This window comes from Artemia franciscana, chromosome 2 (assembly GCF_032884065.1).
Source record: "Artemia franciscana chromosome 2, ASM3288406v1, whole genome shotgun sequence".
Taxonomy (NCBI): domain Eukaryota; kingdom Metazoa; phylum Arthropoda; class Branchiopoda; order Anostraca; family Artemiidae; genus Artemia; species Artemia franciscana.
The window spans coordinates 7199390-7217694 of record NC_088864.1 but is presented as its reverse complement, the minus strand read 5'-3'; positions in this window follow the sequence as shown (position 1 = coordinate 7217694).

The window sequence follows — 18305 nt, the reverse complement described above, 5'->3', positions numbered from 1 at the left end:
GAAATTAAATTCCAGAGCGCAACAAAATGTTTTGTTATGGCCACTTATTGCTATAGACCACTGACAGACCATTTTGATCTTTTTTTTTGTTCAAAACCAAGCTAAAATGGCATTTGAAGTTAGGTTGTATAGTTTACAACATCTAATTATTAACGAAATAGAATGAATTGACTCCAGTCTAGGTAAGCAACAATTCTCTAATAACAGAGAAATTAACTTCCAGAGCGCAAAAAAATGTTTTGTTATGGCCACTTATTGCTATAGACCACTGACAGACCATTTTGATCATTTTTTTTTTGTTCAAAACCAAGCTAAAATGGCATTTGAAGTTAAGTTGTATAGTTTACAACATCTAATTATTAACGAAATAGAATGAATTGACTCCAGTCTAGGTAAACAACAATTCTCTAATAACAGAGAAATTAAATTCCAGAGCGCAACAAAATGTTTTGTTATGGCCACTTATTGCTATAGACCACTGACAGACCATTTTGATCATTTTTTTTTTGTTCAAAACCAAGCTAAAATGGCATTTGAAGTTAAGTTGTATAGTTTACAACATCTAATTATTAACGAAATAGAATGAATTGACTCCAGTCTAGGCACACAACAATTCTCTAATAACAGAGAAATTAAATTCCAGAGCGCAATAAAATGTTTTGTTATAACCACTTATTGCTATAGACCACTGACAGACCATTTTGGCCAATCTTTTTTGTTCAAAACCCCGCTAAAATGGCGTCGGACGATACTGGTTGAATCCCACGCATTATAAGCTAAATCACTACCTTGAACTCTGTTCTTTGCATAGGAAACAAGTTCACAACTTCTCACCAAACAATGTTACAGTCGCAAATTTTTATTTTGCCAGATCTTGCATTTTTACTAAGATGACATCAGTCGTTGGAGATATCCTCCAACTTGGCGTAAAACTATGAATTTTTTTATTGTATTAATTCTTCATGAGGAAATTTAAGACTAAGGAATTTTACCCAATGGAATCAGCATTAAATTGTATTCCTTTGACTTGTATCTAATTACCAAAATCTGTCACTTAGAAAATTAAGTATAAAAAACGAGTTTTTTAAAACTGAAAGTAAGTAGCAACATTAAAACTCAAACGAACTAAAATTATTCCGTACATGAAAGACTCCTCAATACCTTGCTCTTTACGGTAAAACTTTTAGAACTTTAAAAAATAACTTCCTGTTCTAATTAAACTTCTTTTCCTCACCAACTTGGACTGTAAAAACACGTCATTACTGTGAATTCTAGAGCCGTTTTCGCACATCGTAACTCAAAGAAAATGCTTAGTTGACGAAAATTAAAAATTTTATTTTGTCGAGTTGAAATAAAATGTTAGATAGCCATTTTTGAGAATGTATCCAAAAACAATGAATTGTTCACGACACTTCTAAATTATTCCCGAGACCACACTGGCTATGCATAAAAAATTAAGAAAACACGGAAGAAGAAAATTATTTGAAGGGTTGGATACTCTGAAGCGCAGTTATCAAAAACAGACAATGTAACCAGCCAGGATGATTAGTATGCTATCGACATTGTTCACGTACCCTCCCCCCCGCCTCCCTGAATCTCCACCCTAAGTGCTGATAAGCATAGTGGTGACAACTCAGGTGGTGGGCTACGTGCTTCCATAATTTATTTTATCCATCCTATGCATTTTGGTAAATACTTTCATTGGACTATGTTCTTACTGATTTTTTTTTCATATTTTCATTGAATAATTTCGAATTTAGCCCCCTTCTTCTCGATTTGAAAAAAAAAAATAATTTCCCTTTTCTCTAAATTTGCATGAAATACCAGAAGTGGGCAAGCATTTGAAGTTTTTTTTTTTTTTTTAATATGCACTTTTTGAGGAATCCCTCTATGAACACCAATAGGGGACAATAACTTTGGGAAACAAGATACAATCATACATCGTAAATAAATGAAAAAACAGCCTTAGCCTCACAAGCTCCGAGAAAATCTCCTGGTAGTATTTGTTCACGTCGTTATTTTCTGGTGACACAGTTGAACCCCTCCAACCTCTAAAGACATTTTGTCGGTAAGAAAACAGAAGTAAAATTCTATTTTAAACAAAAACTGCATTAAAAAGGGTGCTATCACTGAGCAGTACCTATATTTAGGCTTAATCCAACTGACGGAGATTAATTCATACTTCTTCCCTCCCAAGATTATCTTCAATATTTACCCGAATTTAAAAAAAAATCAAAAATATTAGCATAAAAATATACTTTTACATACATTAGGCACCTGTTCCCTCAGCACTATGTGGCCATTGGCCAATCACTGACTTATACTCCTCCATCAAATAATGGTGGATTCTTCAAAAAGTATTTTGTAGATCATTATTAGCAATGATCTAGGCATAAAGCAAGTAGTTCGAGAATCAATTGAAATCAGACTTAAGGTTAATAATAATATTTCCTTAAATAGGGATTTAGGAGAATATTGACTGAATGCTCTATGCACAAATTTAATTAAACATGACCTTACGAAATATTATGAAAAACCAATAGCTATTAACACAGAACCTGTCACAAATAGACTTATGAGATCAGCTACGAAAAAAGCTGGGCTGGCATTAAAAACGTGTTTTTAAATCATTTTCTTTCATTTCAATGACCTGCTTCGTTTCATCACAATTTATTTATCAGTCCTGGAGTGGTCTTCGTCGTTATTTACGTCTCGCTTATGGCGATCTTTAGGCTTTATGCCTTGACTAATACAAGAGATACCAAGTCCTTCTTTAATTTAATTAAATGAAGAAAAGTAAGTTTTTTAACTGAAAGTAAGGAGCGACATTAGAACTTAAAACGAACAGAGATTACTCCGCATATGAAAGAGGCTGTTCCCTCCTCAACGTCCCGCTCTTTACGCTATCAAACTTTAACTCTTTCTCTCAACTCTACCCTCGTCAACGCCCTGCTCTTTACGCTATCAAACTTTATCTCTTTCTTTTAACTCTACTTTTTAAAACAGTAAAAACTTTAGCGTAAAGAGCGGGGCGTTGAGGAAGGAACAACCCCTTTCATATACGGAGCAATTTGTGTTCGTTTTGAGTTTTAATGTTGCTCCTTACTTTCAGTTAAACTTTTTTTCTTACTTAATTTCTAATACTAAATTTTGATACTAAATCTGATACTAAATTTCTGATAGTAAATCTTTTATATACTAAATTTAACTTATATAACTTAGTTATATAACTTATATAACTTATATAACTTAGATATAAATATGACATCTCAATATTTAAAAACGTCTAGGTTAGGTTGCGATCTTTAGGCCTTATTCCTTGACTAATACAAGAGATACATAGTCATTCTTTAATTAAAGATAAATCTATTGTTTCTGTGGTTTTTAAAATCACAAAAGTAACGACTCCTTTTGTTACATGTCTCTTAAAAAGGGAGTAAAATAAATATTTCTTTGTAAAAAGTAGAAAAGAGGGTTTTTTTTACTGATACGTCTAATCAAACGGTTCGTGATAAAGAACTGTAGTAAGGAGTGACCCGGCTCAATAGTAATCGAAACTCTAAAAAAATGGAATTTTGATAACAATAGTTACACAAAAGAATTGCATTTTTACACTAATTCTAAAAATATAATATTCATCAAGTTTCGTTCTACCCATCAAAAGTTACAAGCCTGGGAAAACATGCCTTATTTTAGAAAATAGGAGTAGACACCCCCTAAAAATCAGAGTATCTTAACGAAAATCACACCATCAGATTCAGCATATCAGAGAACTCTACTGTAGGAGTTTCAAGCTCCTATCTACAAAAATGTGGAATTTTGTATTTTTTCCCCGAAGACATATCACGGATGCGTGTTTATTTGTTGTTTTTTTCCCAGGCGTGATTATATCGACCCATTGGTCCTGGGACGTCGTGAGAGGGCTCATTATAACGGAAATTAAAAGTTCTAGTGTCCTTTCTAAGTGACCAAAAAAACTGGAGAGCACCTAGGCCCTCTCCCACGATCATTTTTCCCCAAGTCACTGGATCAAAATTTTGAGATAGCCACTTTGTTCAGCATAGTCGAAAAACCTAATAATTGTGTCTTTGAGGACGACTTAATCCCCCAAAGTCTCCGGGGGAGGGGCTGCAAGTCACAAAGTTTGACCTTTGTTTACATATAGCAATGATTATTGGGACGTGTACAGACGTTTTCAGGGGGACTTTTTCACGCTATAGAGGGGTCGGGGGTTACGTAGGAGGATCTTTACATGGAAGCATTCATCATGAGGGAAGAAAATTTCCATGAAGGGGCCGCAGGATTTTCTAGCATTATTTAAAAAAAATGAGAAAATAAATTAAAAAAAAACAATTTCAGGTGGAAGTAAGGAGCAGCATTAGAACTTAAAACGAACAGAAATTATTACGTATATAAGGGGGTTTGTCTCCTCAACAATACCGCACTCTTTATGCTAAATTATTTTTTAATAATTTCAACTATTTATTCTACGGTCTTTGTGATTCAGGGGTCATTATTAAAGAATAGGGACCAAATTAAAGCTTTAATGTAAAGAACGAGGTATTGACGAGGGGTTGAACCCCCTCATATACGTAATAAAAATATACATATTTAGAATTTCGTTATGTAAAATAACTTATAAGTTACATATATTTATGACTAATAAAAACATTCGTAAAAAAAGTTCTGGTTGCCTTTTTAATTAACCGAAAATAAGAGTGCAACTAGGCCTCCTCCCCCACTCTTTATTTTATCAAAATCTTCCGATCAAAACTATGAGAAAGCCATTTAGCAAAAAAAAAAAAAAAAAAAAAAAAAAAATGCAAATTCCATTTTAATTATTCATGTGCGGTGAACCAAAATCAAAACATGCATAAATTAAAAAACGTTCAGAAATTAAATAAAAAAAAGTTTTATTAAATGAAAGTAAGGTGCGACAATAAAATTTAAAACGAACAGAAATTGTCCCGTATATGAAAGGGTTTGTCCCCTCCTCAACGCCTCGCTCTTTATGCTAAAGTTTCTTATAGTTTTAAAAAGTAGAGTTGTGAGAAAGAGTCAAACTTTAGCGTAAAGAGCGAGGCGTTGAGGAGGCGACAACCCTTTTCATATACGGAATAATTCCTGTTCGTTCTAAATTTTATTATCGCTCCTTACTTTCAGTTAAAAAACTTGTTTTTTATATTTAATAACTATTATGAAACAGTTCGTGTTAGTGAATTATAAGTAAGGAACGATTCTGTCTAATTGTAACCGAAATTCTCAAAAGAAGGAAATATGACAACAATTTATGCATCAAAATAAATTGCTTTTTATGTTGATTCCAAATGTATAAAATTCATAAATTTAATTGATCAAAAGCTACGAGGAGGAATTTTGTTTGTTTGTAAAAAATCGAAAAAAAATCCAAAAATTTAATTTGATGGAATCTGTGGTTTTTCCACCTAACGTAATATTTAACTCCAAATTTGATTAAATAGCTTATAGACTATCACGAAGTTCGTTGATATCATTCCCAAATTAAAGTCATTTTTGAAAACTAGTTCGGCAGGGTGGATAAGCGTTATTTAGTTTGTATGAAAGTTCATAAGCCGAACTGGCCAGACATGACAATAAACAACAAAGTAGATCATTATCATTAGAAATGATAGAGGTTTATCATAAAGTACTTTAAATTTCATTTCATATAATTTTTGTTTTTTATTTTATTTATTTTCCTTTTTTACAATATAAACTAATAATATAAATATAAACTTATATATATATATATATATATATATATATATATATATATATATATATATATATATATATATATATATATATATATATATATATATATATATATATATATATAAATAAAACTAATACTAAAGTCAAACTCAAAACGAACAGAAAATACTAAATAATTCAATGAGGAAGTTGTCCGTCTTATAACCCAATTAAAATATTTTTAAAACAGTTATTAAAAGAGCTAAAAATTTAAACAATATAAGAGATAAAACAGTTAAAAGAAACCGATATTAGACTTAATAAAATTAATAAAATCAATAATAAACTTATAACGTACCCAAAATAAAATTGATATTCTAATCAAACTGAAAACGAACAGAAATTACTAGATACATGAAGTAGGAATTGTTATACGCGCTTTACTGAAAGCAATATATATTTTAAGTAATTTGTCTTTTATTTTTATAACATTGAAAAATAAGTAGAGCAGTGAAAGTTCTCGAATTTGTTTCGATTACATTTTCTAATATCAATCTAGTTCCATCAGAATGATATGCATAAAGTTCCATTAATATTTGTTCATTCCCAACATATTTTTTTTTAAATCAAACAGTTGTGATAACGGACTGTAAGTAAGGACTGACCTCAGTAGTAAGCGAAACTCTAAAAAATAGAATTTTTATACTAATAGATATATCAAAAGAATCGGATACTTATGCTGATTTTACATATATATATATATATATATATATATATATATATATATATATATATATATATATATATATATATATATATATATATATATATATATGTTTCATCAAGTTTAGTCCTACCCATCAAAAGTTGTGAGCCTGAGAAAATTTGCCTTACTTTCGAAAAAAGGGGGAAACACCCCCTAAGCATATCATCTGAATGTAAATCCCACCATCAGATTCAGCGTATCAGAGAACACTACTCTTGAGGTTTCAAGCTCCTACCTGCGCAAATGTGGAATTTTGTACTTTTTGCCAGAAGAAATATCCCAGATGCGTGTTTATTTGTTTGTTTTTTTTCCCAGGGATGATCGTGTCGACCCAGTAGTCCTAGGATTTTATAAGAGGGCTCTTTCGAACGGAAATAGTTCTAGTGCCTTTTTTAAGTGATAAAAAATGGAGGGCAACTAGACCCCTCCCACGCTCATTTTTGTCCAAAGTCATCGCATCAAAATTTTGAGATAGCCTAGTCATTTTGTTCAACATAGTCGAAATATCTATGATATCTATGGTCGAAACATATATAGTCGAAATCAGAAAAAAACTTATTAGTGTTTATAATAACTTTCTGTAAGTGTAACTTTGATGGATAAGACTAATCTTGATGAAACATATTTATTTAAAATTCATTTTAAATTTTTTCCCAAAGTAACCTGATAAAAAATTTGAAATAGCAATTTTGTTCAGCATAGTCGAAAAATATAATAACTATGTCTTTGACAATAACTTAATCCCTCACAGTCCCCAGGGGAACGACTGCAAGTTGTGAACTTTACCAATTGTTTACGTATAGTATTGGTTATTGGGAAGCATACAGACGTTTTCAAGGGGATTTTTTCTGTTGGGGGGTCAGGGGGAAAAGGCTACGTGGGAGGATCTTCCAACGGAGAAATTTTTCACGGGGGAAGGGATTTTCCATGAAGGGGGCGCTGAATTTTCGAGGATTATTTAAAAAACAATTAGAAATTAAATATAAAAAAAAAAGTTTTTTTCAACTGAAAGTAAAGAGCAAAATTAAGACTTAAAACGAACAGATAATATTACGTATATGAGGGGGGTTGTCTCCTCTCAATAGATCGCTCATATGCTAAAGTTTTTTTTTCAAACAGTTCGTGGTAAAAAACTGTAGTAAGGAGCGAATTACGGAATTGGAAATACATTGAATACTTTTTACAAAGTTTAACCAAGGTCATTAAAACGTCGCAATCCATGGATTATTCTTTATGGTTGATTGTGTATGGCTATGCTGTTTGACCTATGTGATTGTATGGATGAGTAGGATTAAGGCCTCATCCAAGTACTGATCTATGTTAAGTACTAATGTAGGAAAACAGTCTTCCTGTTCTCCTTCTGTCTTTTTTTTTTTAACATGTTTGTGCTGTTGCACTGGTGATTTCTTTTTTCATTATAGACACGATGTCAAAGCTACTGATAATTGTATTTGCTGAAATATTTACGTTTTTGAGTTTTTCAACTAAATCAACCGAATTACATATATAAGATTTTTGAGAAAAAAGCAAAGGTTTGAAGGTTGTACATAATTATTTTCGAATGTTGGAGGCAGGGGCTTTCGTACAAGCTACAATTGACCTTAAAGGAATGTCTAGCTTATGTAATTTTGGTAGACCATAAAATTTTGGACAAAAGCTGCCTCGGGGGAAAAATTTATTATGTAATTGTGGAGTAATTTTACCACTTTGTTTTAGATCTTTTAATTCTTTTATAATTTTGTTAGCAAACTGATCAGTATGATCGTGGGTTATAGTTTTATATGTAGTTTTGTCATTTAGACGTGCATAAATTTTTGTGTCGTAATCTTTCGTATCTATGACAACCAAAGAATTGCTTTTATCTGCTTTAGTTATAATAATGGACGGATCTTCGCGGAGGTTGGATAGAATTCTTAGGTCACGCAAATTATCTGGTTTCATATTGGCGGGAGGATTAGCCTTTTTTTATTATTGTAAAGTGTATCAAACAGTTGTAAGGAACTTGTAAGGTAACGAACTGTAGTAAGGAGCGACCCGGCTCAATAGTAACCGAAACTCTAAAAAATGGAGTTTTGATACCAATAGTTACATCAAAATAATCGCATTTTAATGCTGATTTTAAATATATAAGTTTCATTAAGATTAGTCTAATCCATCAAAAGTTACAAGCCTGAGAAAATTTGCCTTATTTTAGAAAATAGGGGGAAACACCCCCTAAAAGTCATACGATCTTAACGAAAATCATACCATCACATTCAGCGTATCAAAAACCACTATTGTAGAAGTTTCAAGCCCCTATCTACAAAAATGTGGAATTTCGCATTTTTTGCCAGAAGACAAATCACGGATGCGTGTTTATTTGTTTTTTGCTTTTTTTCCCTAGGGGTGATCGTTTCATCAGTGGTCCTAGAATGTCGCGAAATGGCTCATTCTAACGGAAATTAAAAGTTCTAAGTGCCCTTTTTAAGTGACCAAAAAACTGGAGGGCACCTAGGCCCCCTACCACGCTAATTATTTTCCCAAAGTCAACGGATCAAAATTCTGAGATAGCCATTTTACTCAGCGTAGACGAAAAACCTTATAACTATGTCTTTGGGGACGACTTACTCCCCCAAAGTCCCCGTTGGAGGGGCTACAAGTTACAAACTTAGACCAGTGCTTACATATAGTAATGGTTATTGGGAAGTGTACAGACGTTTTCAGGGGGATTTTTTGGTTGGGGGAGGGGATGAGAAGAGGGGATATGTTGTGGGAGCTTTCCATCGAGGAATTTGTCATGGGGAAGAAAATAAATTTCCATGAAGGGAGCGCAGGATTTTCTAGCATTATTTAAAAAAAAAACAATGCAAAAATAAATATGAAAAACTTTTTGCAAATGGAAGTAAGGAGCAGCATTAAAACTTAAAACGAACAGAAATTAATACGCATATGAGGGGCTCACCTCCTCCTAATACCTCGCTCTTTACGCTAAAATATTTTTAGTAATTTCAACTATTTATTCTACGGCATTTGTGATTCAGGGATCATTCTTAATGAATTGGGACAAAAAGCTTTAGTGTAAAGAGAGAGGTACTAACGAGGGGGTGAACCTACTCATATATGTAATTAAAAAAACGTGAGAATACAAAAGTTCGTTACGTAAGCTAATTTATAAGTTAGGTATATCCTTTACGAATAAAAATATTTTGTAAAAAATTGAAAGTTCTAGTTGCCTTTTTAAGTAACCAAAAAATCGGAGGGCAACTAGGCTTCCTCCCCGCTCTTTTTTTCTCAAAATCATTCGATCAAAACTATGAGAAAGCCATTTAGGCAAAAAAAAATAAATATGCAAATTTCGTTTTAATTATTCCTCTGCGGAGAGCCAAAATCAAAACATGCATTGACTCAAAAACGTTCAGAAATTAAATAAAAAAAAAAACAAGTTTTTTTTAACTGAAAGAAAGGAGCAACATTAAAACTTAAAACGAACAGAAATTACTTCGTATATGAGAGGGACTGCTTCCTCATCAACGCCCCGCTCTTTACACTAAAGTTTTTTACTGTTTTAAAAACAAGAGTTGAGAGAAAGAGTCAAACTTTAGCACAAAGAGCGGGGCGTTGATGAGGGAGCAGCCCCTTTCATATACGAAGTAATTTCTGTTCGTTTGAAGTTTTAATGTCGCTCCTTACTTTCAGTTAAAAACTTATTTTTTTATTTAATTACTTTTAAAAGAGGTCACTATTCTAATTAAACAGTCTTCGTGATTAAGGAGTCATTCTTAAATAACTGGAACAACAATCAAACTTGGGTTATGATAAGGTTATTATTAGTAAAAAAAATGAAGTAAAATTAATATGCAAATCCTGTTTTAATTATTAATGTACGGTGAGCAATTTTCAAAACCTGCATTAATTCAAAATCGTTGAGAAATTGAATAAAAAAACAAGTTTTTTTTTAACTAAAAGTAAGGAGCGACATTAAAACTTAAACCGAACATAAATTATCCCGTATATGAAAGGGGCTGTAGAAAGGGCCGCATATGAAAGGGGCTGTAGAAAGGGCCGTATATAAAAGGGGCTTTAGTAAAACGCTAAGGTTTTTTATTGTCGAACATTTCGCGGTAACGAACTATCTTCGTTAACACGAAGATAGCCGGGTCGTAGCAACCCGGCTCAATAGTAACCAAAACTCTAAAAACGGAATTTCGATGGTTACATCAAAAGAAACAAATTTTAATGCTGAATTTAAATATATAAGTTTCATCAGGCTTAGTATTACCCATCAAAAGTTACGAGCCTGAGAAAATTTACCTTATTTTAGAAAATAGGGGGAAATACCCCTAAAAGTCATAGAATCTTAAAGAAAATCTCACCATCAGATTCAGCGTATAAGAGAATCCTTCTGTGGAAGTTTCAAGCTCTTATCAACAAAAATGGGCAATTTTGTATTTTTTGTCAGAAGACAAAAAATGCGTGTTTATTTGTTTGTTTGTTGTTGTTTTTTTCCAGGAGTGATCGTATAAACCCAGTGGTCCTAGAATGTCACGGGAGGGCTCATCATAACGGAAATTAAAAGTTCTAGTGCCCTTTTTAAGAGACCAAAAAATTGGAGGGCACTTAGGCCCCCTCCCACTCTCATTTTTCCCTAAGTCACCGGATTAAAATTTTGAGATAGCCATTTGGTTCAAAATAGTTGAAAAATCTAATAAGTATGTCTTTGAAGACGACTTAATTCCCCACAATCCCTGAGGAGGGGCTGAAAGTTACAAACTTTAACCACTATTTACATATAGTGATGGTTATTGGTAAGTGGACATACATTTTCGGGGGAATTTTTCGCGTTGGGGTGGGGATGGGTCGAGGGTTACGTGGGAGGGTCTTTCCACGGAGGAATTTATCGTGAGGAGAGAGTATTTCCATGAAGGGGGTGCAGGATTTTCTAGCATTATTAAAAAAAATGAGAAAAAAAAAGTTTTTTCAACTGGAATTAAGGAGCACCACTAAAACTTACAACAAACAGGAAATATTACGCATATGAGGGGGGTTCATCTCCTCTTCAATACCTTACTCTTTACGCTTAAGTATTTTTTATTATTTTCAACTATTTATTCTACAGCCTTTGTGATTCAGGGTCATTCTTAAATTGTCACTCAGGGTCATTCAGGGTCATTACGATCAAATTCAAGCTTTAGTGTAAAGAAAGTTGTATTGACGCAGGGGCGAACGCCCTCATATACGTAATAAAAATATACAAATATGAAATTCGTTACGTAAGTTAATTTGTAAGTTACGCATATTTATTACCAATAAAAACGTTCGTAAAATAAAAATAAAAAGTTCTAAGTTGCACTTTTAAGTAAGCAAAGATTGGACGGCGATTAGGCCTCCTCCCGACCTCTTTTTTTTCAAAATTATCCGATCAAAATTATGAGAAACCAATTTAGCAAAAAAATATGCAAATTTCTGTTCGTTTTAAGTTTTAACGTCGCTTCTTACTTGCAGTTAAAAAAACTTTTTTTTATTTAGTTTTAAAAAGTAGCGTTGTGAGAAAGAGTCAAACTTTAGCGCAAAGTGTGACGCGTTGAGGAGGGCCAGCCCCTTTCACGTACGGAATAAATTCCGTTCGTTTTAAGTTTTAATGTCCCTCCTTACTTTCCGTTAAAAGAACTTGTTTTTTTTTTAAATTTATTCTTTAAACGAAATAAAACTAAAAGAAGAATATTGACATACAGCTGTTTCTTATAATTTGGAAATTTTCTTTGATTTGGTCTTGATTGCTATTGAAGTTGTAGTTTTTAATTACTATATTTTTAAACACAATAACGTCCGTCACTCCCGATACATTGTTGTGGGGGTTTTGTTCGTGGGAGCTTATAAAAACAACTTAAAAAGTGAATCAACATTAGTTTATTTGCATTTTTGCAGCTTTTTACGAGGTAGAACTTAACCTTCAGGTGATGGGGGAGAGGAGTGAGGTGCGATAGGTAGCCAATTTACTCTGGATATGGCCTTGATTTTTATTTGACAAAAAGTCCATTTTTTATTTCTCTCTCGCTTTGAAATCACTCGAAATATATATTGCTTTCAGTAAAGCGCATATAACAATCGCGCTACGATTGGAATCCACTGTTCGTTTTGAGTTTGATTAGAATATCAATTTTGTTTTGAGTAAATTCTAAGCTCATAATTAATTTTTTTATTATTTGTAATATCCGTTTCTTTTAACTGTTTTATCTCTTATACTGTTTTAACCTCTTTAACTCTTATAATAACTGTTAAAAAATATATATATATTATTCGGATACAAGACAGACAACTTCCTTGTTTAATTATTTAGTAATTTCGGTTTGTTTCGAGTTTGAGTTGAATATCAGTTTTTGTTTGTAACTTATAAGTTCATTATTTGTTTCATTTTTATTAAGTTGTTTCTTTTAACTTTTAGTTGATTATTCATTATAATGTCAATTACTTTTTTTTACTCTGCTGAAGACATATTTTCGCTCTGTACTTTTGTTAAAAAAATTGTTTTTTTTTATATAATAAGTATAATAATCCAATTCTTTTGATGTACATAAAAATTCTATTTTTTAGAGGGTCGGTTACTATTGAGTCGAGTCGGTCCTTACTTACAGTTTGTTACCACGAACTGTTTGATCGACTCGTATTTGTATAAGTTCACTTTTGCTTACTGTTCACCGCCAAAAAATTTCTTATTTTATATCCTAGTTTTTAACCATAAGAAAGTAACTTTTCCAAACATTGCACTTTTTGAACAGCTATCTAGGGCCAAATAAAAGTTGGGCTTCACTGCATTGGGCGAAAAGAAATCAAGAGGAATGATCAATGAATGGGGTGATCATTTTGAAAGAAAAGTAAAGGAAAATCCACCGTTTAAACTTTTTGAAATCTTAAGCTCGAACATAAGAAGGAAAATGAAATTCTTTGCTTGGAAATAAAATATTTATTTTATTTTTTCCTTTTTGGAACTCTATCCTGTAGCAAACAACAATAGCGTCTTTTAGACATGAAATAAAAAAAAACTAGTTTTTTTTAACTGAAAGTAAGGAGCGACATTAAAACTTAAAACGAACAGAAATTACTCCGTATATGAAATGGTTTGTCCCCTCCGCAGTCCCTCGCTCTTTACGCTAAAGTTTGACTCTTTGCCACAATTCTACTTTTTAAAACAATTAAAAACTTTAGCGTAAAGAGCGTTGGACTGCGGAGGGGACAACCCATTTCATATACGGAGTAATTTCTGTTCGTTTTAAGTTTTAATGTCGCTCCTTACTTTCAGTTAAAAAAGCTAGTTTTTTTATTTCATTTCTGAACGTTTTTGAATTAATGCATGTTTGATTTTGGCTCTCCGCACATAAATTATTGAAATGAAATTAGTATATTAATTTTTTTTGGCTAAATGGCTTTCTCTTAGTTTTGATCAGACGATTTTGAGAAATAAGGGGTGGGGAAGGAGGCCTAGATGGCCTCTCGGTTACTTAAAAAGGCTACTAGAACTTTTAATATTCAACGAACGTTTTTATTAGTAAAAAATATACGTAACTTAAGAATTAACTTACGTAACATACTTATTAAGTAACATTTTTATTACGTGTACGAGGGGGTTTGTACCCTCGTTAATACCTCGCTCTTTACACTAAATCGTAAGTTTTGTCCCAATTCTTTAAGAATGACCCCTGAATCAAAAAGGCCGTAGAATAAATAGTTGAAATCACTAAAAATATTTTAGCATAAAGAGCGAGGTATTTATCTCCTCCTAAATACCTCGCTCTTTATGCTAAAGTATTTTTAGAACCCCATATGCGTAATAATCTCTGTTCGTTTTAAATTTCAATGCTATTCCTTACTTTCATTTGAAAAAACGTTTTCATGTTTATTTTTTCATTGTTTTTTTTATAGTAATGCTAGAAAATCCTGCGCCCTTTTCATTGAATTTTTCTTCCCCCATGACATATTCCTCAAAGGAAAGATCCTCCCACAAAGCCCTCTCCCATCAACCCCACCCCCCAAACCAAAAAATCCCCATGAAAACGTCTGTACACTTCCCAATAACCATTACTATATGTAAACACTGGTCAAAGTTTGTAACTTGCAGCCCCTCCCTCAGGGATTGTGGGGGAGTAAGTCATTCCCAAAGACATAGTTATTATGGTTTTCGACTATGCTGAACAAAATGGCTATCTTAAAATTTTAATCTGTTGACTTTTGGAAAAAATGAGCATGGGAGGGGGCCTATTTGCCCTCCAATTTTTTGGTCACTTAAAAAGGGCACTAGAACTTTTCATTTCCGTTAGAATGAGCCCTCTCTCGACATTCTAGGACCACTTGGTCGATAAGATGACCCCTGGAAAAAAAAAAAACAAACAAATAAACACGCACCCGTGATTTGTCTTCTGGCAATAAATACAAAATTCCACATTTTTTAGATAGGAGCTTGAAATTTTTGCTATAGAGTTCTCTGATATACCGAATGCGATAGTGTGATTTTCGTTAAGATTCTATGACTTTTAGGGGATGTTTCCCCCTTTTTTCCAAAATAGGGCAAATTTTCTCAGGCTCGTAACTTTTGATGACAAAGACTAAATTAATTGAAACTTATATATTTAGAATCAGCGTAAAAATTCGATTCTTTTGATGTATCTTTTAGCATCAAAATTCCGTTTTTTAGAGTTTCGTTTTCTATTGAGCCGGGTCGCCCCTTACTACAGTTCCTTACCACGAACTGTTTGAAAAGAAAATAATTCGGTATTTCGGGGCTTCTGACATTATTACTGCTTTGTGGAAGTTAGGCTCAAAATTGAAAAAGGATTATATTTTTTCTCTGGGCCCCTTCCACCTCTTGGTTCGTTTATTTTCCCGTTAGTTTTCACCTGTTTTCGCTTTATAGTTGTATTATCTCTTAGCAGTTCTTTCGTTAGTTGAATTATGGTTGTGGTATATATGTTTTATCGCTCGTATAGTTGTGTTATTTTCAAATTATACTCCATAATAGAGAGGCTCCGAACACCCAGCATTGTATATTAAGCTCTTAATTTGACGTTTTTTTCTAACGTGACCAGATTCGTCCTGCGCCCTTTTCATTGAATTTTTTCCCCCATGGCATATTTCTCCAAGGAAAGATCCTCCCACATAGCCCCCTCCCTCAACCCTACCCCCAAAACCAAAAAAATCCCCCCTGAAAACGTCTGTACACTTCCCAATAACCATTATCATATGTAAACACTGGTTGAAGTTTGTAACTTGCAACCCCTCCCCCAGGGACTGTGGGGGAGTAAGTCATCCCCCAAAAAATAGTTATTATGATTTTCGATTATGCTAAACAAATGGCTATCTCAAAATTTTGATCCGTTGACTTTGGGAAAAAAATGAGCGTGGGAGGGGGCCTAGATGCCCTCCAATTTTTTTGGTCACTTAAAAAGGGCACTAGAACTTTTCATTTCCGTTAGAATGAGCCCTCTTGCGACATTCTAGGACCACTTGGTCGATACGATGACCCCTGGAAAAAAAAAAAAAAAAAAAAAAAAAAACAAATAAACACGCACCCGTGATTTGTCTTCTGGCAAAAAATGCAAAATTCCACATTTTTGTAGATAGGAGCTTGAAACTTCTACAGTAGGGTTCTCTGATACGCTGAATCTGATGGTGTCATTTTCGTTAAGATCCTACGACTTTTAGGGGGTGTTTCCCCCTATTTTCCTAAATAAGGCAAATTTTCTCAGGCTCGTAACTTTTGATGGCTAAGACTAAACTTGATGAAACTTATATATTTAAAATCAGCATTAAAATGCGATTCTTTTGATGTAGCTATTGATATCAAAATTCAATTTTTTAGAGTTTTGGTTACTATTGAGCCGGATCGCTCCTTACTACAGTTCGTTACCACGAACTGTTTGATTATCGCACTAATGATGTCTACTTGAAGCTTATAAGGAGAGGAGTCAATTTAGAAGACTTGGAGGGAGGCATATTTTGCCAATTCGAGAGGGACAAAGTTTTAATGTTTTTTTTTCAAATTTCTAATGAAAACCTAAAAAAAAGGTATTTTCAGTGAAAATTCCCCCATTAGATATTTTAGTAACATGTCTGGTAGCGTTTTTGCTATTCTACATTTTATTGCACAGCTTATTGTCTACTATAGTCAACTATATATTTATTGTCAGCTATAGCAGTCTACTATTGTAGACAACTATACTTATTTAATCAAGAGTTATTTATAAAATCAAAATCTGAAGTGAAACTGACAGTGCCAAATGCATAAAAATAAAATATTTCCCCTTGGACCCATCTCAGGCCTGTTCATACCTCAACAGCACGGTTTTCTAAGATCCGTCTTTTGTTTGTTTCAGAGATATGATGTTTTTAGGTCAATGTTTCATTTTTGTCAATGTTGTTACATTGAACGGAAAAATAAACATTGAAAATCAATTGACTGAATTTGGCAAGCATTTCCTCTATTAACATTCAGACAGAGAGACACTTTTATGATACGTACCATCAATATACAAAAGAACCACATCAGCCACTTTAGAAAGTCATAGACTTGATAGTAGTGGCTGATGAACATTCAACCAACAACAATACCGACTTCATTAACAAAAAAAAACCAAAAAAAAAACCAACGAAATGAGACGAAAAGTGGGATAAGAAAAAAGGAAAATATTTAGCTAAAATATTTATTAAATAAAAAAAACAAGTTTTTTTAACTGAAAGTAAGGAGCGACATTAAAACTTAAAACGACCAGAAATTACTTCGTATATGAAAGAGGCTGGTTCCTCATCAACGCCCCGCTCTTTACGCTAAAGTTTGACTCTTTCTCTCAATTCTTCTTTTTAAAACAGTAAAAAACTTTAGCGTAAAGAGCGGGGCGTTGATTAGGAAGCAGCCTCTTTCATATACGAAGTAATTTCTGGTCGTTTTAAGTTTTAATGTCGCTCCTTACTTTCAGTTAAAAAAACTTTTTTTTTTTATTTAATTTCTGGACGTTTTTGAATCAATGCATGTTTTGATTTTGGCTCTCCGCAGAGGAATAATTAAAACAAAATTTGCATTTTTTTTTTTGGCTAAATGGCTTTCTCATAATTTTGATAGAATGATTTTGAGAAAAAAAGAACGGGGGAGGAAGCCTAGTTGCCCTCCGATTTTTTGGTTAATTAAAAAGGCAACTAGAATTTTTAATTTTTTACGAATATTTTTATTAGTAAAAGATTTACGTAACTTATAAATTAGCTTACGTAAAGAACTTTTGTATTCTCATATTTTTATTACATATATGAGGGGGTTCGCCCCCTTGTCAGATCCTCGCTCTTTACTTTAAAGCTTAAATTTTGTCCCAATTCATTAAGAATGACCCCAGAATCACAAAAGCCGCAGAATAAATAGTTGAAATTACTAAAAATACTTTAGCGTAAAGAGCGAGGTATTAGGAGGAGGTGAGCCCCTTCATCGAGATTTTCTTCCCCCATGACAAACTATCGATGGAAAGTTCCCCCAGCATATCCCCCTCTTCTCAACCCCTCCCCTAACCAAAAAAATCCTCCTGATAACGCCTGTACACTTCCCAATAACCATTACTATATGTAAGCACTGGTCAAAGTTTGTAACTTGTTGCCCCTCCCACGGGGACTGTGGGGGAGTAAGTCGTCCCCAAAGACATAGTTATAAGGTTTTTTGACTACGCTGAATAAAATGGCTATCTCAGAATTTTGATCTGTTGACTTTGGTAAAATAATTAGCGTGGGAGGGGGCCTAGGTGCCCTCCAATTTTTTTGGTCACTTAAAAAGGGCACTAGAACTTTTTATTTCCTTTAGAATGAGCCCTCTTGCAACATT